This window comes from Thunnus albacares, chromosome 11 (assembly GCF_914725855.1).
Source record: "Thunnus albacares chromosome 11, fThuAlb1.1, whole genome shotgun sequence".
Taxonomy (NCBI): Eukaryota; Metazoa; Chordata; class Actinopteri; order Scombriformes; family Scombridae; genus Thunnus; species Thunnus albacares.
In genome coordinates this window covers 5,442,603-5,464,489 of record NC_058116.1, presented here as the reverse complement: position 1 = coordinate 5,464,489, position 21,887 = coordinate 5,442,603, and the positions used below count along the sequence as shown (strand labels likewise).

At 39.5% G+C, this 21,887-nt stretch overlaps 1 long non-coding RNA gene across 3 annotated transcripts; it reads right to left on the bottom strand.

Moving 5' to 3' along the window:
- Window positions 1–13,603: 13,603 nt before the first annotated feature.
- LOC122992538 lies at window positions 13,604–16,849 on the bottom strand. Of its 3 annotated transcripts, XR_006406066.1 has the most exons (4): window positions 16,770–16,844; window positions 16,525–16,554; window positions 14,951–15,016; window positions 13,604–14,466 (listed from the first exon to the last, which is right to left on the bottom strand). It is a non-coding gene; the product is annotated as an uncharacterized LOC122992538 (long non-coding RNA). The 3 variants fall into 3 exon arrangements; XR_006406065.1 differs by lacking the exon at window positions 16,525–16,554 and having other exon boundaries at window positions 16,770–16,849; XR_006406067.1 differs by lacking the exons at window positions 16,525–16,554; window positions 16,770–16,844 and adding an exon at window positions 15,767–16,062.
- Window positions 16,850–21,887: the final 5,038 nt, after the last annotated feature.

Below are 21,887 nucleotides of genomic sequence, written 5' to 3'. Positions count from 1 at the left end.
GAGACACTTAAATTTAGATGGTTGTCTGTCAGCAGTGTGCTGATATCGTTTGATGTTTTGCCCTGTTCCTTTTTGTGAAGAGTTTCCATATTGACTCCACATTTGCAGGCTTTAATTCCCTTAAATTTTGACTCAGTCTTAAAAGTTTTAAATACATTTAAATGCCACGTTGTCAGTAGATGTTGGAAGTGTGCTATTGTTCAGATAAGCCCAGTCATACAGATGTTTTGTTAAAAGGTTGTTTCATTTTTGGTCTTATTTCAAGGGTGAAAAGACAATAAACTGTTTACAACTCTGAATAGTCTGTCTTTCAGTCACTAGATGGCAGTCTTGACTTTTACTAAAACTGGCGCCAGGTTGTCTTTTCTGGTATCTGGGCTCATATCCTGTTCCATGTTTGGAGCTTACAGGCCTCCTGCCACCTGCTGCAGCGCTCAGCCCATAATGGTTGAGAGTCGGACACAGTCCAGCACTGGCTGCCGTCCACAAGTCAGAGATACTCTGGGCAGAGTTAGTCATCTCTGCACTAATATCCACACATGGCATCACTGGCACTTTTAGTGCTGATCAGCGCTGAGCCACGAGCCACACTTTTCTACAGCCGCCATGTTTGTTAGTTAAAGGAGCACTCCTACAATGAAATTAAAGCATCAAATACTCACCACCTGTAAGTGGCTCTAGGAGGTTAGAAGCTCCTTTGCTTAGAGAAGGTATTTGATACTGAAAAGCAGAACATTCCTTTAAAGTAAGGATCTAGATCTTCCTTCAAACTTTACACATTAAGAACAAACATGAAGATTTTTTAAAAATTTTTGTTGCCCTGCTCTTATTGCAGTAGTGTTATCATAATGCACTTTCCAGAAATCACCTGCCAATCAAACAGTGCCATCTTTTACTTCTTTTTTCTATAATTTCTGTCATAACTCATGCTAACTATCTGGTTCATTTACTATCTGGTTCATTTTCTGTATATTCCAAACAGACTGAACATGTAAAGCACGTCACTTCCTGTGTTACAGATTACTTACTTGCAGGAGCTACCAGGCAACAACTGTTAGTGTCTAGAATGTGCGATGCCTCTATACCGAGTATAGTGTGTTATTTTACAGCCAGTATTTGCATTACACTTTGATGGACAGGTGATAGTATTACTTTATGTGGTCGACACTGCTATAGTCTGTCATCATATGGTCTGCATGACATTATATACTGCAGGATATGATCAACCCCTAGCTGCTGACTTGATTTGGTGGTGTCTATAGCTGGTGAATGTGATATGAGCTATAAATGTGTATGACCCATACTTGAGATAGATATTGTTGGCAGTGACAGGCCTCCTGTTACAGCTGCAGTATTCTTCTGTTCAACAGTTTGCACTCTGAATGCAACTCTGAAACTGAAGTGAACAACACAGAAGAGAGCTATGTGTCAATACTATTTTCATACATGTAGTTGTAATTATATAATATATATTATGCAATTAACACGAAACATGTCCGGTATCTAATTTTGTATTTTTAGTTCACAATTCATTTTACAATTCACTACATTTAGGGTATTCCATGTTAAAATACAGAGTGTAAATTAATTAATATTACATGAAAAAACTAAGGAAAAATTACTGTTATATATGTATATATATATATATATCTATATATATATGTACGACAGTAAAATTATATTGTAGCACAGCAGGAAGTGATGTTTGTAGTTTACTGTTAAAAATCTAAAGAGTGAATAATATTAATGACTTGTTTAAAATGTTAATCAAAAAGCTTGCTGTTGGTTCAAATGTCACTTTTTGTAGCTTAAATCATAATTACTTTGAGTCTACATTTTTTTGAATAATTCAGACTGAGCAAAGGGACAAATAACATTTAAAGGATAAGAATGGTGATATTCTCTATTTTCCTTACTATCAGCCACAAACCCTCTTTTTTTCACTTGGTTGGCAGTAGTTTGGGTTTTCAATTTTTATGTTTTTCATTAGATAAGGTGGTTGCTTTGACTGATAAACTGATGGACCTTATAATATATATATTGTTATATGATGATGTGATAGCCTTTGCACAGTTTGTAGACTTTCTTGAACACCAGATGTGTATTAACCTGCAGCTGAAAATATTGCCCAATAAATACACCATTTCCTCCCGTCAAAGAACTTGTTAAAAACAACAGTGTCCAGCTGTTTAAAGAAATTAGTATGCATTTTTAAAAATTTAAACTATATATATTTGTGATCCATTTTTTCAGAATTGAAGTCTTTAGCAGGACTGAATAGTCTTGAGGCTGAGAGGTACACACAGGGTAGAGAAGTCAGACAGTACTGAGAGACAAACTAACGCTTTGTCTTTTCATGGGATTTGTTGACAACAAGAAAGAAGAATATCAGCAGACTTATCCTTTAAATGGTTTAAACCAATGCGCGAAACCTGGTTCATGTTGATCTTACAGTTACAGTAATTCTAGACATTTAAAAGTAGTCATAAATTATTCTATAAAATGCCAAATGTTTTTGCGGGTTTTATGAGCATTGGCAATTTGATGTCAATGTGAAATTACCTAAAAAAAATATTTCACCTTCCTCATTCAGTAAAGACTTTGTATCTGACCTCCTAAACGTATGAAACCTTGTTAAAGCCACAAAGGAAAAAAATCTAAAGCAACAATAATAACACTTTTCTTTGTTCCCTAGGGATGTTGAGGGAAATATACAGTATTTCTTAAAAATTTTACCAACGTTACGAGCCTAGTTTTACATTTCCAATAATTATTTCCTAGTAATTTATGCAAATTTAATTTACAGCTCTACCTTTGACATTTCGCTGTAGCTGTGAGAAAGCCTTGCGACTCCAAATGTGATTGGTTTCATGTGTTAATTTTATCTCAGGCAATACATCTTCCTACGTGGCAGCAACAAATATATTTCTTCTAACCCTTAAAATTTATTTCATTGAACTAGCCAAGCAGCTCATCAAAATAGCTTCTTGTGTCCAGGAATATTTCCCAGCAGCACATTTTGGTTTGCCTGTCTGCGATGACCTCAGCACCGTCAAAATGGCGTCCAGTTAGACAGCAGAACAGCTTCAACCGACAGGCAGGCCGTCCATCAGTCTGCCAGGCCACCAGTCATCCCACAGACGGGCCTCGTGTTAAATCTGTGTCCAGCACTCATGAATAAGCCCATACCTGAGCTGAGATATGAGGTGGCGGGTCATTCTGATGAGATGCAGTTGTAATGTGGCTGCTGCAGCAGCAGCAGCAGCAGGGTGGGAGGGGTGGGCGGTGGCTGCTGGGCGTTCAGGCAGGCCGGTGAGTGATGAGGTGATGGTGCATGTAGAGCCGGCCAACAGAGCTGACTGGCCACTAACTGAACTGAGCTGAACTGCATAGCTGCACACATACAGCTATGAATGTTTCCTTTCTTAGTGTTTTCTCTGCTTTTTTCCACCCCTCGGCTGTCCTCAAAGACTTTTCACACTCCGTTCCTTGATGTTTGTTGGTGTGACTGCTCTTCTCTTGTCTGTTTGTGGAGTTGAAATTGCTTAAATTGATCATTTTTCTGGGCTGAAAATAAATAAAACCTTTTGGAAAATCAACAATTTTCATCATTATCATCCAAAAACGCTCAAGTCCAAGTCAAATCTATGATTTTCCAAAGGATTTTGATTCTGCATTGAGTGCTAGGACTGTAAAGTCTGGGTTTCCAGAAGTGCAAAGTAAATTAGTTTCCAGAGGTGCAATGAATCCCACAATAAATCTATCAAATTAATCAATAAAAATAATCTCATCTACTCCTGTATAACCGTTCTTTTCCATGTCAAAGTTTTAATAGCGCTCTTGGCTGAAAAAGTCCTCACTGCACGTGTTGAGGGGGTCAGCAGCTCACCTCCTCTCATCTCAGCGGAAGAGGGAAACATGTTTTAATAACCAGAGTCTGCAGAGATCAGGGGAGAGGAAACCATTTTTTTCCTCCCGCCCTGCACCGAGGTCAGCCCTCTGTGGGCTGTTACGAAGCCACACACACACACACATACACATATGTACAACACACGTAGGCTCGTAACACTAGAGCACACACACACAGGCATGAAGTTAAGACCAGGCACATAGACCCACATTTTTAGAAAAGCGTAAAATAGACCAAATATATTCGCTTAGGCACGAGACAGCCTAAAAGCCACAAACACATTAGACATATTATCTTATACAAGCCTGCACACACACACACACACACACACTTACAGCCACCGATACCCCTTTTAAGAGCTCTCCCCAGAAATCCACATAGCTGATGTAATTAGTGATTTTAGAGCTCTGCACTTCATATTACAAGTCATAAACAGACATTCAATACTGGGCTTTGAGAGAGCTGTTTATTCTGGAGTTTTATAGTCCACGCAGGACCCTTCTGTGTTTATTCTCCGAGAACAATAATGCCACTATGCTTCTGGTCTGGAATGCTATTCATTTGTCCAATTAAACACAGAAAATAAATACAAAATCGAGCTGACTTGTTCTGCCCCGATTTTGCTCCAAAAACACTTTAACAACGGCACTGGCCTGGGATATTTACAGGGTGGTGTTGGCTGACCGATGAAATGACATGGAGCTGAATGTTTGCTCAAGGCTTAATCTCTGTTATTATCTTAATACACTGTGGCGTAAATGTGGATAAGCAAAGCAAAACACAGATTGTCTGCTAAACTGAAAAGCCTAGAGGAATTGTAGTCTGTTATTCAACTTTAAATTAAGCTTTTTATACTTTTTGGAAAATGGGCCGGTAAGGCCAATACACGTTTGTGCATTGAGAACTAAATCCAGTAAGAATCTAAAATGTCCAGTTTGTAGGAGATCGTTAAAAGGCAAGAGAGAGTGAATTTGTAGAAGTGAACTGAAGTCAGCTTTGAGTAATGTGGATGTTGCTGGAAATTAGTTCAGTGACTTTTTAAATCAAATGTGGCACAATTTGCTGAAAATCACAGTTTGTATAACAACAAATTGAAGGGAGCAAAGCTTTTTTATGTAACATAAAGTTACTGCGTGGTCACTGTTAGAGCCATGATTTATGAGCAGGACTGACCCACAATCCTCCTGACAGACATGCAATTTCCTGTGTGAGAAAACACTAACTTAATCCATACAGCAAAGAAAGCCACGGACAGAAACTATTTGTACATGAATAATAGTCCAACCACTAGCATAGAACGCCAGACGAGACAGTTGGACTGTCATTGCTTAAGAGTTTCAAGTCATATTTTCCTTTAAAAACCTCTGACTATTTACTTTTATGGTATTTCCTGTGAAAATCCATAAACACCGACAGCACAATTGGCCTGCAAAGTTTACTTATTTCATGTAATTCCACAAATCTAGAGGCACACATCATAAATATTCTACACCCACATCCAAACACTTGAGCACTTTTGCGCCTGAAACCGAGTCAAATGTTTCATCCAACTACTGACATTATCATAAATCTTGCAGTAAATTATTATCATAAATCCTCCAGTAAATTACTTGTTCATAATTTTTTAGTTTTTGAGCGGTGTGGTTTTAAAATGATGCTAGTTTGGATCATTAGTAGTTCACACGATTACAATGGTGCTTTATGTGAAAACAAATATGGACAGTGTCTTCACAAGGACAAATCAGCAATTAAATACTTCTTTTTAAAATTCCTCTATTCATTATTTTCCCATGTGACACAAACACATTTGAGCTCATCTTATAACTGGTTTATCTGCACATTTTTGAGCAATTCACTAGATGCAAATCACTGGATCCACACCCAAGGCCCGAATAAGATGATAGAAATCATATTTACCTGAAACAAATCAAGTTGTGTGTTATTTTTGTCACAGTTGTTGCTTAAAAGGTGATCATGTGTTTGTTAAAAATTTAATGTTTATTACAGTAGCCTAAAAAGCAGAAAATGAAATGGAAATTCATGGCAAGCAGGAAAAAGTACTAATCAACATTGTTGCCTTTGTATCAAAAAATACTTTTAAACACGTATTAAATGCTCGATTGTTCCTTTAAAGCCCCTAAAAACTTGGTCTGAAATTGTACAAATATACATAACTAAATAAACAAATTTAAAAAATCTGATTAATACAATTTGATTGACAGTCATTCCAACATAAGCAAACAACCCCAAAAATGTGTTTCAGAGTTTTATTCAATTGTTGCTAAATGCTGATTTGTGGTCAGAAATTTGTGACATCACCTTTTTCCAAGTCCCGCCCTCTTCAAACAAGTGAAAAAAACACAAATAATGAAAACTCTCATGTGTCATAAACAAACTTTGGTAGAAAATGCAGTGTTCATACAGTTTCCCATCGTTCATAGCAAGACATTGGGAATTCAGGGCATTTAAGTTCACAAGTTTTCTAAAACCCACCTGCCAACAAAAATCAGATATGCTTCACTCTCTGTTTCAAAGTCTACGCCAATGTTGTAGTTCCTTGGTTTGGCAGAAACCAAAACACTCAGCCAATTACCTCTTTCAGCGGGGAGGTCCGATCAAGCTGTTGACCCAAACATCCTCCAGGGCTTTAAGACAGACATGCTCAGTAGTCCATCCCTGCAGCCATGTCCGTGGCTCTGTGTTTGGTCTAGCATTGGATCAAGGTGTCAAAACTACTGTGGACTCAGTCAGAGGAAACGAGGAATAATCAGACAAAATGAGAAACAATCTGAAGAATGTCTGTGAAGTCTGGCTGCTGGTAAAGCCGTACATCTGGATGAGTTATGACACTCAAGGTAAAAGGTCAATGACTGTTTTAAGCCTTTAGCAAGTCTACGGTTGTTAAACCTGGAGCAGGAAGCAGGCTTGTGGAAGGACGGTTGCCAGTTCAAAACTCATGATGGAGTGAGAAAATATGGAAAGTTCAACTCTCTCGTCCCTCAGCAACTGCACCCGAGGTGAATGTGTGCAATTTTAAAGGTTCAGACACACAAAATGAATGTAAGAGCTGAGAGAGAACATGACCTTTGGTTGTCTGTAATCAATAAACTCAGACTGCTTAAACCCTCCAGCAGTCACATCCTCTGCAAAAGTTAAACTTTGGTGAGTAACATTAAAGACAAAGAACTACAGTGTTGTTGCTGATAACATTAAATTGAAGCTCACTGAAAGCAAGTGGTGAAGAGAAGGAAGCCAAAAAACTGTCCAGCCATAACATTTTAGCAAGGTTAGCTATAGTTATAGTTATAGTTTACCTACCCAGTTCAAATTATTATTGGGAATACTAGCTTACCTAAATAGCTATAGGCTAGTAGCTGACTTTCCAACATCATGAATGTAATGATCATGAATGACGGGGTCACTGATATCTCCTTTTTTTATTATTATTGTTTGACTCGACTGTTTGTTTTTCATTCTTGTTTGTCAGTAAACCAACAATTATTTTGGCACTGATAAGATTAGCTCTGGCTCCACAGCAGCTCTGCTTTTAAGAAATCAAGACTTCACATGTATTCTCTCCCTCACTCACTCATTCACTATTCCCCACATAATACACACTCAATAGTTGACCCTATAGTGAGCAGTAAATGAGAGTTCTGCCAGGGGAAGTGTCAAATGAGAAGAGATAAGAGATGCTGTGAGTCCGTCAGTGCGGAATATTTAAAACAATTCAGCCACTGAATTCACTGGAGGCTCTAATGTTGTTTAGTATTACACCCATCTGGCTTGGTACCATGGTTTCATTCACTATTTGACTTTAGTCCCCTGATTGTACTGATGCAGTATTGAAAATGTAGGTGAAAACCTTAAATAGGTCATAACCTGATTTATTTATATACACAGCTTGACCTGCTGAAACAAGTGTTTTATAAGCAGAACCACTAGAAGGGCTATGTGAACACTGAGGCCTCACAGGGCATCTAGCGGCTGAGCAAAACTGTCTTTTTTGTGTGACTGCATAATCAATACAATCAATAATAAATAAATTTTAAGATATTGTTTTGTAGGAATAAATTGTGTCTCATTAGACACCAAAACTGAGACAGGCAAATAATTTAATAATCATTCACCTAGTTAATATAATAATTTATGCTATGAAAATCCAACAGATAGACGATGTGTCCCTGATCATTCCTTATTTTTCTTACCTTCTTTTTTATTTTCTATCTTATTTGAATGTCCAAATTTAATGTAAATAATATAAAAATATGAATGGATTTTGCATGAATTTGCAAAATTCATTCATATTTTTAATTTTTATGTTTTTTCCTCAGTTTTTGTCTAATGAGTTTATTTAATGAGTTTATTCCAACAAAACCATATCTGAAAATGTATTTATCATTGATAGTATTGATTATGCTGTCACACAAAAAAGACATTACTTAGTCCTCTGCACTGCATCACTGCAATCAGGGGAGTAAAGTCAAATATGGAATGAAACCATGACACCAAGCCAGATGGGCGTAATGTTAAACAATATCAGAGCCTCCAGTGAATTCAATGGCTGAATTGTTTCAAATATTCTTCACTGGCGGACTCACAGCCTCTCTCATCTCTTCTCAGGATTCACGGCTCGTCGTCTGTGACTCCAGAGTGAACCATGTTAAAACTTGTCATAATATCCCAAGTGAGGAAAGGGTCTGAAATCTTTAAAGAGGGCAGAGTGTCTCTTAAAGGGAGGTGCATCAGAATGGGTGTCTAACATGTCAGAGTCGCCTTTGGCGCTGAGAAACTGACGCTTGACACGGGTAATGTGGCTATTCCCTTTAAAGTTTTTTTTTTCTTTGTGGGGGAAAAAGGAGGGATGAAAAATAGCTGAAAGGGTAACATAGATCCTGTCAACCCCCCCACACCCACCAACAGCACCACCAGTACCCAGAGACCACCCAGAAAGAATAGTGAGCTGTCAATCATTTCATGCAGGGGATAAACATTGCAGTATTTTGTTTCTTAGAGAGGTATTTCTTCTTACTTGCTTACTTTATTTCTCTTTAACTCATATAAGGAATACTGATACTGTATATTGATGTGGTGCACATAGATTTTGTGAGGTTTCTTTCTGTCCGTGAGTGCAAGGGTTCACGTTTTGTGGTTCTTAACATTTTTTCTGAAGATCTTTTAATACGAACAGTAAATGTAATACATTTTTCAACCCAATCTACTCAAATTCAGAGCGACAACCTGAATCCCACAGGCTTTTATACAGCCTTTCTTGTTTTAAGATTTAATTTCAGTGACTGTAGATAGCAATTCATCTGGATTTTTTTTTTCAGGATTCATTTTCATTCATTTCAATCATATAGACGTCTTTCTGTGCCTTATTTGACATTGAAAAACACCCCTCTGTGCATGTCTGTATGATGAATCGTGCCTCTCCTTTGCTCTGTTGCATTAGTACTGCAGATTTATAGGCTATGTCATTAAATTACAGAGGTATTCTCAAGATAAACTTGATAAGGGCAGTGCTGGACGGCTGCCCAGCCATTGCTGTGATAAACACACCCACAGCAGGGTCAGGCGAGGGTGCAGAAGGAGTGTGTCTCCAGAGTTTGTGTTGACTCTCAGGGGCAAGTTGTCTGTCAGCACAGAGGCTTGAACTCGGGGCTCGCCGTAATCCCTCTGTCAATGACTGGACCTCCTGCCAGTAACACACACACACACATACACACCAACCACTGACAAACCAATCAACTGACCAACCCAGTCTTTTAACATCAGTCCAAACATAACCTGCTGCCTCAGTTCAGCCTCAGTCCAGACCACCACACAGCCTTCTGGCATCTGGCTAATCTAGGGAGATTTAAGAGTAGTTGATGTAAATGGCGTTCCTTTCATGTAATGACAGACAAAGTGATATACGATTACATATTGCAAAACACTGAGGACCACTCATGATTGAGTTGTGAGACGGGCTTTATGTGAACTTGAGAGGAGCTTTTGTCAAAGCGGATGCTGAAGCCTCAACATGATGCCTCTTTCTAAGCAGTTTCAACAAGTGGATCAACTGTGCAGCAACACAGACAGATATGCTTTCATGTATATGTAAATGTAAGTAACAGAGAGAGTCTGCAGAAAACGACATAGTCCGATTAGCTTGTCAGAGCAGTGAGATGGGATATCCAGTGACACTATCTCTTGTCCCTTCTAGCGCTAAATACAACTCAACATCTACTAATTTAAAGGACCATACTGGTGGTTTGTACTATAAATTGCATATAATTTAAATTACAAGTTGATATGTATACCGTACTACTGACATGAAAACCAGTGGCTGCTTGGAAGGAAGGAAAAACACATTCATCAGTCTGCAAAATGGTCAGCCGTGAAGTCTGCATGGTTTGAAGTTAATGGGCTAAAACAGTCAGAACCTGCGGTATGGTTTCTTTTAAGAGATGTTAGCAGATCATGCTTTCAGGTACCTATGACCTTATAAATCCAGCCCGTCCTCAAAAGAAAAATGACAGTATACGTCGAAAATTCAGCCAGCAAAACCGCTATTCGCTTCCCGTTTCCAACCGCAAGTGTCATGTTTCCAACAGTTTTTCAAAAGCTGTAACTATGATTGCCATGGTGTTTATTGTTGCCATGACGAAGGTTGCCTAACTTTAAGGAAGTGGTAACTTTAACCCACACCACGTTTCAAGTGATCATTTTAACCCAAACCTGATCTTTCCCTAACCCTAACCAAGTGGTTTTTGTGCCTAAACCTAATCAGATCTTAACCACAGCGCTGTCACACCATGAAACATCATTATTTTTTTAACAATGATTTGTAACAGTTTTGGAAAGCACCGATAGAGGCGGCATATTAGAAAATGCTCCTATGGGTCGTTCTGGAGTGCACTGAATAATCGACCTATGTGGTCGTTTAATTATGAGGATGTGTTGTATAAATCAACTTCTAGTGGTTAAAATTGTCCAGCTATATACCACTGAAGAAAGATTGCTGAAATTCTACAATTTGATCCTGAAAAATACACAAGGGTGTAATAATATTACAGTACGTGCATGGAATGTAAGCAGAGGTGTACTCAGCACGGTACAGTATTGTAAAGCAAACTGTAGGTTAAAGAAAATACATATTACAAAACAGTAAGGATCACAGTGATAGATTTCCTGCAAAACTCTTGATGGTTGTATTTATAAATTAATGGCTGTAAATACATGACTCAGTTTATACCTGTTGTGATTTAAATTAAGGCAATGACTAAGTGTATAATACCTCCCATTGTTTCTGAGTGCTAGGCTATTTGGTGAAATTCATGTAGATTTGTGAACATTACCTGCGTTTGTGATTAATGAACATCTGATTCCAAAACCATGAGCATGAAAATGCTGATATAACAGCCTCCACACTTCTCAGAAGGATTCCCACAAAATTTTGGATTCTGACTGTAGGGATTTGCTCCCATTCAGCCACAAGAGCATATCTGTGGTTGGCCACTGATGTTGCATGATAAGGCCTGGCTCACAGTCTGAGATCCAGTTCATTCCAAAGGTGTTGGACGGGGTTGAGGTCAGGGCTCAGGCCAGTCTGCCACACCACACTGGGAATACCGTTTCTTTATGGATCTGGCTTTGTGCACGTAGGCACTGTCATGTAGAAGCAGAAATGAGTCTTGGACACTTTTGCCTAAAACATCATTATATGCTGCAGCATTATAGGCGGAGTTTGCCAATTTTACAAATCAGGTCTTGGAGAATACTGCTGCATATGTGAAAGAGGGGAGCTGTGCCAAATCTGATAAATTGGGTTGGGGCTGAAGACCAAAGACTAAAAGTTTGAAAATGACAAAAAATATCTGTGAGTGACTTGTGTAGCCTGCCTCTCATCTCTGCTCGAGGCTACATTAGGCGCCACTAGCGTAAAACACCCAAATCTCTGAACTGCCAACGGTCGAGTTGCATCGTGGTGCTAATGTAGGTGCCGGGTTTTTGTGACAAAGAAGAAGAATGGGTGCAATAAAAAAGATGACATCTCAATTTTGATCATTTTTCAAAACTGTCCATTGTGAGTCCAGCTATGTTATAGAAGTGCAAAGTAAAATACCCTGTTCAAATAAATCAAATTGTTCCACTGTCAAAAATACATTTTTTAAAAAGTTTTCCTCTCATAAAACAAGTTTCCTTGAGTTGAGGACTCCACACACATGCACGCACACACACACACATGAACACATCTCTGTGGCCTCTGACTAATCCTATCAGAGTAATGCTATCAAAACACATGCTCCCACACAGTGCTGCAAACACACATAAACACACACACACACACACACACTGACACTAATCTTTCTATCCTCATCTAATAACACCTCTGACTTGGGCAGTATTGGAGACTCCAGGGGGGTCCAAGCTCACAAATATCTCTGTCAAAGACTTTACCTCCAGCCAGACCAACACAATTCACACACACATGAAAGCCCCTAGAAGAAGAAGAGAGGCACTGACTGCTTCATATTAGTGTTTAATTAAGTTAAAAGACCTCTCTCCACCTCTCTCGCTCCACAGTCCAATAACTCAATTGAAGTCGTCTATTCTTTCATGGCTTTGAGCTGGCGTTCCTACAGCCTGGGATCACAGGCCATAAAAAGCAGATCGTGGCATTACTGCCGCGGCCCTGTCAGCCGCCTCTGGCCATAGCTGATGTCTCACTTATGTGATTAACTCAATAAAACTATTACGCAGACCTCCCTCTATCCACAAACCTTTCTCTCACTTTGTCTTTGGTGCCCCCTCTTTTTGTTTTCTTTTCATAATACCTGCTCTCTCATCTCCAATCAGCCCTCTCCTCTCTGACAGCATCAAATCTTTACTTTCTGTGGTTCAGGTTTTACCCTCTGGCCAAAAGTTCAGCCGCTCTACTGCCAAGACAAGCAGGTAGGGCTCTTTTATCTCAACTGCCTTCCTAAATGTTGAAACAGGAAGCAGGCAGCCAGAAAATCTGATTTGCTTCTCAAATCTGATCTTTTAGTCTGACTGTCCAACTTGTAATACACAGAACAATATACAGTGGAACATCTAGTGGTTATTTTATATGCCATAGCTATCCTCAGCTTTTCAGCAGCTGACATCAACTGTATAATGACACAATTAGGTTATCTGGACATTTCTACAAGATATTTGAGATAATGTTCACACATCTGAGTCTTAAAATCTCAAGAATTTTTTCGTCACCTAAAACAATGAATGGCAGAAGCTTATATTTGCCATATAGTCTGTCACCACAATCTATCAATCTTTTAATATCTGGGTCACTTTTGAAGTCCCCCTCCACTCAAAAATGTTTGAGCTTCACTGTACAGAATAATGTTTGTGCAGAGTTTGACACTGGAAGGTTGTTTTTACATCCATCTGCTGAAGGAGGAAAGTTTCTCTGCTGACTGAAAATCTGACTTTAGGGGTCCTACGAGCAGGATTTGTGACATCACAACTAGTTTGGAGCCGATCATGGTCCAGTATGCAACTTACGCAAGTGTGATGTGAAAACTTGAAGCCTCCAGTGCACAAACACTGGGAATGGTAGGAGGTAGAAGATGCCTTGTGTCCAGCAGTGGAACTCCTAAAATGAAAAATATCTAAGTATTCATAGATTATGGCTTTTTAATGTGGAAAAACCATATCAGACACAAATTATTATTCAAAGCAGAGTATTTTTTATATCTTTAATGTCTTAAAAGATATTGCTGCATTTTGATTACATTTACATATAAACAAGCATACACAGAAAAAATCATCCTGTAACTTCAATCAGTAACAAAGCATTTTAAATCCTGTGAGGTTCTAATTTGTGTATCTGACTGGCCTCTTCTGCATAGCAACAGCTATGGGTATTGTAGTACTTTTAGCTGTCCACATTGGCAAAATGATGGACTGAATGATGGATTTCTCATAAACGAACTTCAAATAATTGAAACTGGTGGTTATAACATATGATTGTTACATTATCCATATTAATGTTAAGCAACACTGAGGATATTGTTAAAAGAAATTTTGAAATAGAAATGATGACAACTGAGCCATCTCTATGACAAATGAGCAAACACCATCTGCTGATGATGACCTTGAGATGTGTTTGAAATCTCTTTAAAAAGCTGGTAAATGGACCTTGAGTTAAGACAGAAATGTTGCTTATTGATAGCATTAGCTAATCAGCTACATCTGTCAGTCCCACAACCCTCATGTTGCAAGTCACAGCTTACTTTAAGAATCTTCCACTCAGTGACCCTTTTCAGATATACAATTTGACTATTTCAAGTCCAAAGTGGTAGCTGAACTTTCCACCTCTGACTCCTCTCCTCACCTGCATGTTTTTTCACCACCTCTCTGCTACCTTTTCTGCACCATCACTCTCTTCCTCTTCCTCCCGCTGACCAACTCTTTCATCCCCATCCTCCTCCACAATGACAGATCTCTGTTTACCACCTTCATAAATTACTGATGACCCTTTTTAGCGCTGAATAAACACGGCCAGGCCTGGTCTCCGAGGGTTGCCGCTGTGGTTCCGATTGGGTGTCAGGGAGGGAAAGAAAAGAAAGAAAACAGATGAAATCTCTTTGAAAAACCTTCTCTCTTCCACACTTGTTTCATCAGCCATGGGAGAAGAAAGGAGAGAGCTTTTCACCAGCTGCAGAGATAAGATAAGCAGCATGTGCGAAAGATCATTAGATATGAAGGCAGGGGATTCCTTCTCTTTTTTCATTCTCTCTTTTCCCTTTCTTGGGTCATTTTATCCCTCTTTATCTGTCAACATCTCTTTCGGTCTTGACTCTGACCCTATCTCACTCTATGCTGCTCTCATTCCTGTGTTCATTTTTAAACACCTACAGTACAGCAGGGGTTTTAACTTTTCTCAAGTAACATTTTATCTGGCTAACATGCTGCTGTATGGGCTATAAATCTTCCCCCGTGCTCACAGCGACTCCCACGGTTCGATTACACCGTTTTGGCAGCACATTTTATTTCATACTCCCAAATTACCGTGTCAAGAAGTCCAGTGAAAGTCCATGTTGATTCAAGCCCTCTGTATTTCATCGCAGGCCTTAGCTGAAAAAGCAAAAAGAACCGACAATATAACTGCTGTGCTGAGGGTTATGTTTAGCCTCAGATAAATCAAAGCTCTGGAAATGAAGCGATTTGAGATGAGGCTGCTCCTGAATTCTGGCAGCATGGGGTGTTGAGAGGGTTAAGGACCACTATCCGCTGGTGGTAGAGGTGGTGGGGGTCTCCCGGGCAGAGTGCCATCACCCGGTGGGGGACCTCGTACTGAAGCTACTTCATTCCCTGCTTGAATAGAATATAAATTTACACCCGTGGAGATTAACCACCCATATCGCATGAGAGCGTCGTGTGTCCGAATTGTAAAAATAAAGTGCGTGTGACACCACTGCTGCTTTCACTTCCTCTCGCTGCACACTTGTGGCACATTTTTGGTGGGTTGGGTAAGAGTATCTTGTTCAGCGCCCTAGAGATACTGGCAACGGATACATCTACTGGTTGCACAAATGGGACAGGCGGGAGGAGGGAGGGAACGAAAGAGAGAGGGAGAGGCGGAAGGTGTGAGTCGGGATGTCCAGTCCTAACGAGAGGCAGTAACTCATGTCAGGGAAGAGAGCTGTGAGTTATGACCTTTTAAGCCATGGTGGGGTTAAGTGTTTTCATTCCCAAACCAGCTGACACTCGACCTAAGGAGTGCGTAGACAGCTTGATGTGTCTGCGGGACAATTTACGGCCATGATCATTGTCTTTGTTATTTTTGCCCTCTGAACTCCTCGTTACCGCGTGCCTTCCACCCACCTCATCTCCAAACTGTGCATTTCTGGCTCGGTGGTCTGTAGCTTGATAGTCTCAGATCTTCCGTGACGTTTATTCGTGTCAGGCTAGAAGTTGAAGTGGCACGACGAGAGAAGACGTGTAGAGATGCCGAGGTGGGAACTGGAGTGACCCGGGCCCTTGGCTGACATTTGGGATATTAATTAGCATAAAAGTGACCCTTTGACACTTGAACCCTCATTGGTAGGAGTGTGTTTCGCTTTGACGTAATGAACCGAGGAGTTAAGTTGTTTTCGATCTGATAACATGCTCATGTGTTGCGCGTAAAGCTCTTTTTTCGGTTCCCTCATCCATCCCCCCGGCACAAAATACAGTCAGTCGCACGCCCTGGCTGAGCTTCAGCTATTTGCTTGAGCGACACTTTTTCCATGAGCTGTCAATGTGGCTCGACACTCAGTCAGGACATCCAAATTTCCACCAGGCTCTCCTACAAAATATTGATCTCATCACTAAGTAAATAAACTTGGTGATGGATGATAGAGGTAATTTTTCTTGTTGCTTGGACCCTCTACTTACTCTCTACTACTGTGCAAATCCATCTCTCTTTGAACGCATTATGTGGTGACCGTCTGACAGACTTAGGCAAAACACGACTTTAAGCCTTTCAAATATGTAGGAAAAACATGAAGCTTGGATGATTTGTGCTTATGTGGAAAGCAGTGTTTCCATTAAATGTGTCTGAGTGGCTGAGATCAGGGTAGAGGGTAACTAAGTTTACTGACCTCTTTATTTGTGGAATTCAATTCAGACTTCTTCCAGGCAGTCATGAATTGTATAATTCATATGAGTAACAAAAACAGATATAAAGTATATTAAGATAACTGGAAAATGTAATTCAAATACAACCATTATTTTTTATATATATATTTGCCTCTTTTAATGACTGGAGGTCACACAGTAGTTACTTAGCAATATGTAGTATATTCCAATAACTCTGCAAAGCACTCTACAGAACTGCAGCACTCACTCGTTTCTTGTTTAGCAAGGTGCAGACTTTCCCCATGGAGGATCTGTTCAGCCATTATGCCAACATGCACCGCCTACAAGGAAGGAAAAGTCAAATCAAGTCAAGTCAGTTTTATTTATATAGCCCTATATAACAAGTCTCAGGGGAGCATTACAGTCTGTACAGCAATCCAACATCCGCTGTCCTTAGACCCTCGATTCAAATAAAACAAAACTCCATGAAAAAAACAAAACAGCATCAGCATTTTAGACCTACAGATGTACGCAGATATGCCAGACAATAAATGTTACAGCTGCAGTTCCTGTTATTTCCTCCATTTTTTAAATTTGTTTTTTCAACTGTTTTTTTTTTATGTGTATTCTGAAGTTTTACTTTTAACATTCAAGTATTCTCAATGTGCCCATTTATTTTAAGTGTTAGCTTTTTAACCCTTTTAAACATGTTGTACATTCACCAACTTTAAGTGAGAATTACAAAGATCTCTTGGTGTTAGACTGAAGACCCCAGAGGACAGTGTAAATTAGCCCATCTGCTTGTATATTGTCGCTTTGTTTGGCTACAAATGTGGGAATGAGCAAATAATATCATATTTCTATTTATATCTTATTTCTGATGCCCTTTCATAACATTACATTACTTTATCAAGTTAGTTAGTAGCCAGTCCAATAATGGACACAAAGTCAATTTGGTATAGTCCAATAAGCACTATTTCACTATTTCACAATAAGCAAAATTCAGTTAGTTGGGAAACAAGAAAAAGCTGAAATCTTTCCAGCTGTGGATTATGTTTCTTGGCCCACAACTCTGTTGAGTTTCCCTGGTCACTCAGCTCAACCCTGCCCCCTGACTGGCCATTTTATTTTTCCCCTAATTACTTTTCATAACTGTAACTCCCCCCAAAATCTAGCTCACACCTCAAATGGGCCCACCTCTCAAAGCACAGAAGAACCCAAAACAGAACCTTGAAAATTAACATGACCCTACGCTTTTTTGACCAGTTTATGAGAATCAGCCTCTTAAGTATTCCCTTGATTGCGCTAGCTCTACAGGACACTAATGGACTTCCAGTGATGTGATTATGTTTATCACTGTGTGAATGCATGCGCAACACGTCTCTCTACACAGTCCCCTCTTCATTTCCCTCTTCGCCTTTGTTTTCATTTTTACCACTCAAACTCTGACTCTTCTCTTATCTGCATTTTCTTGTAAATTTCTGTCAGATTATCACTCACTACAGCTCTCTTCACCAGTTACTGCTTCTCTACATCTCCATCTCCTACTCTCACTCCATTCCTCTCTCTTTCCACAAGAGTTTCTTTGAATATCTCTACATCTAAGAGATGCTGAGTGCTGAGCTCATAAATTTTGTCTGGTGTGAAACAGAAGATGGCTTCCCAGGACGGCTGGGAGGTTTTTCATCACTGGAGCCTTTTTAGTGCTGTCCACTGCCACCACCAACATGTCACCAAACCCATGATAGGCAACGTGTTTATGTGTTTGTATTTGGGACTTGGCGGTCTTAATGAAAGCAGTGAGAAAGACAGAAGTGAATAGTGGAAGAAAAAAATGCTAGAAAGAAAGGATGGGATGATGAGGAGAGGGGAGTTCATAAAGTTCATAAATTTGTTAAGTGGCTGAGGTGGTAGTTTGAAAAAAGAACAACAGCAACAACAACAATTCATGGGTTAATTTACTGACAAGATTAACATGCAGTTGATGGGAAGGTTTTCACGACAGGGTGCCAACAAATAAACACAATTCAGAGATGACACCTCCCCAGTAGGGCAGGCAAGGCGGAGGGACAGCGCCATTCCCTAAATTCCACAGGGGTGATCTGGTGTCAGATGGTCCCAGCCTTTCTGTCTTGGCCCCCACGGGACGGAAAGGTTATCCCGTTCTGGGAGAAACACGAATATAGAGGTACGATAAGGTTCTCTGGGACAGCTGTGGCCTAATCTCAAATCCACACCAGCCGTAACACGGCACTGGCAGATCACAGTCAGTCATCTGATAGCAGTGTGAAAATTAGACAATTCATTTTAAGATACATACAAATCAATTTGCTTGTGCAACTGGTGCCTGATTACATCTATCACGCTTAGTAATCTGAACAAACGAAAGGACCTGCAGATGGAAACGTATCACCAACCACTGATCAACCAGAAAATTAGATGTGTTATGTAACGCCTTTGACAGAAACGTTTCAAATTCATTGTATAAAGATAAAAGCAAAACATGATTTTATCAAATATGCTGAGTCTTTTGTGATCTAAGACATAATGTTATGTTTCTCTTCTGTTGACAATAAGAAAAAAGATTATGGTTTAAGAGCTCTGAACTGTCTCATACCTCTAGTCCTGATACTACCTGCTTATGGGGATCCATTTAAATCCACTCAGTGTCAGTAACATCCAAACACTGTGACAGGCCCAGTCCTGTTGGTGCCGTGTTCAATCTCAGGCAGACATATGGTAGTTTATGTGTTATGTTCTCTCAATTAAATATTACTGGTACATAACACAAATCTTAATTTTTGTCACTGGTCTTTTACTGGCCTCATAGCAGTGTCTTCAATGATTAGATAAAATAAAAACTTGAAAATGTATCCACCAGTGCACAAAAAACAAAAAACAAACAAACAAAAAAAGTATATATAAAATATATATCTATATGTGTGTGTGTGTGTGTATTTATATATTTATATATACATATATTTTATATAGTGTACAGTACAGTATATAGCCTGACCAAAGTAAAATTAACCTCTATTTTTATGTATTGAACACATGAACATATGGCGTATCCATTTCCTCATCCTCTAGTCTCTAGTCTGTGGTAATCTTCACATTTCATTCCACCAAATCTGCGTTTCAAAATTGTGCTTAACTCACACTTACTGTGTGTTACTTTTACACATACGGCATACGAGATATTTAAAGCGTGGCCTCCAAAAGCAACTGGAGGCACTAATTTGAGAAACAAGAGGAAGCAGAACTTGATGCAGGCGAAGCTATGATCCTTCCCCTGGGATACAAAGTGTCCCGCTTCATCAGCTTGTCCTGTCCTGCGCCAAGCTAAATCTTTACCCTCTCTCCTCTCGTCTGTTACCATCTCAGCATGCTCTGGGCTTACTTGGAAACTGTGATCAAAATAACGTGCAAGAACAGATGGCGTCAGTACTAGACACATGCTCAAGACCATACAACAAATGGTTAAGAACCAACTAAGCAAATGTTGAAATCTCTCCCTGTATTGCTGTTCTCATGAATGAACTTTGAGAGTGGCAGGCAGGTGTGCAATTCAGCCATTAGGCTCACAAGTCCTCAAGAGATGATCAACACTCTTCCTAAGTAAAAGCCACTCAAACACCCACTTAGCATTTGTGTACATGAGAGTAGGAGTAAGAGACAGACATAGTGAGAGAAGACACAGACAGAGAAACGCAAACCAGTAAACATGGAGAACAGACAGAGGGGAAAAAACCCCAGTCAGCAAGCCACCCCAGAGTGTCTGTGAGTCTACCATGTGATTTATGTGTGGCTTGAGTTGTGGACAGCAGAGGGGGACATAGAGGACAAAGTGCAGGTCCCTGACTGCCACTTCCCAAAGTTTCCTGCCTATATTCAAATTCACATGGAATTTAAAAATGTCACAAATTTTTCCTTTATATTCGTCTCAGGTCTAATTTTTTTTTTTTATCAGTACGAACAGCAAAAGCTGCATGGAGTCACAATTCTAAGGCGGTACATCTGAATTTGGCAGTGTTGCCCAAAATAGGACTTTAGCGATCATTAGCATTGTTATGGCGGTTTGGCTGAGCAGCTTTAACATTAAGGAATAAATGTCACAATAGTTGACAGAAGACAAAGAGCCATCTTGATTGGGAGAAATACCTTAATTTAGCCAACAGTAGACTAAAATAAAATAATAGACTCATAGGCTCATATAAACAGTATTAATATTAATATTAAATTATTTCCAAAGATTAAATTGCATAATAGTCCACAGGAAGTCAATTTTATTTATATTTCCCAAAATCACAAATTTGCCTTTACCATCAGTACAGCATACAACAGCCTTCATCTTGTTGCAAAGTCAGTGTCAGAGTTAAAGTGTTGATGTAGGTTCCTTGGTTTGTCTGTTTACTCTCTAACTGATTGTTTATTTAATACTGATATATTTGTCTATTGACACCAACAGTTTTCAGATGGTAAAATCTATATCTGACTGTTGCAGTGATCTATTAGTGTGTCCTCCGGGGTTTCCTTCCCAGACTGAAGACAATCATGTCAGGGTAACTAGAAAATTTGTTAACAGTTTTGAAAACTATGAACACTAAAAAATAATGACACATTTGGACATCAATAAAAGTATTAACTGAAATGTTTTGTATTGCAGATTGAAAATGATGGATGTTGGGGATAATTTGAGTGTAAATTCGTAACTATTTTCTTTAATAAAAATAACATTTTTGTAGAGAGGGCAACAGGTAGGAGGTAGAGTAGACAACTTCCTTGTCAGACTGGGTGTGAGCAGGATCAAGGAGGCTGGTTGAATAACTCGCTTTGACCCATTTACTTCATGCCTAAAGGCAGGTTTTTTCCTACATAGTTGTTGGTGGAAATATATACACAGACACACAAACATGTAAGCTACAGCAGTGACAAGTCTAGGGGAGCACAACCAGTCCTCACATTTAAATTTATCCCGGAGGTTGAAGGAGTCGACGAGGCCTGAGGCTGTCAGAGTTGTCACCGTCCTCCTGCCCTTCTTCTTGGTCTCTTCTTCTTTTCCCCCTTCGCACTTTTTTCACTTGTCCAATTGTTCATCACCATCTGAGAGTCTCCATATCCTCTTCATCTCCTTGCATAGCAATGTCTCTTCTTCTCACATGGCATTTGGTGGATACTTTTATCCCAAGTTCCTTGCAGTATCATGGCTGTCTACAATTTAAGCTTGGTTGTCTTCAGAAGAAGATGGACCAGCGGGAACATGTTTGATGCAAAGATAGATTGGCTTTAAATCCTCCTAATTCCAAGCTAACCTCTAAGACTAAGTTTAGCATCTCACTATACTTTACCTCAATGAGATTTACATAAGCTGAGACATTATACTCCG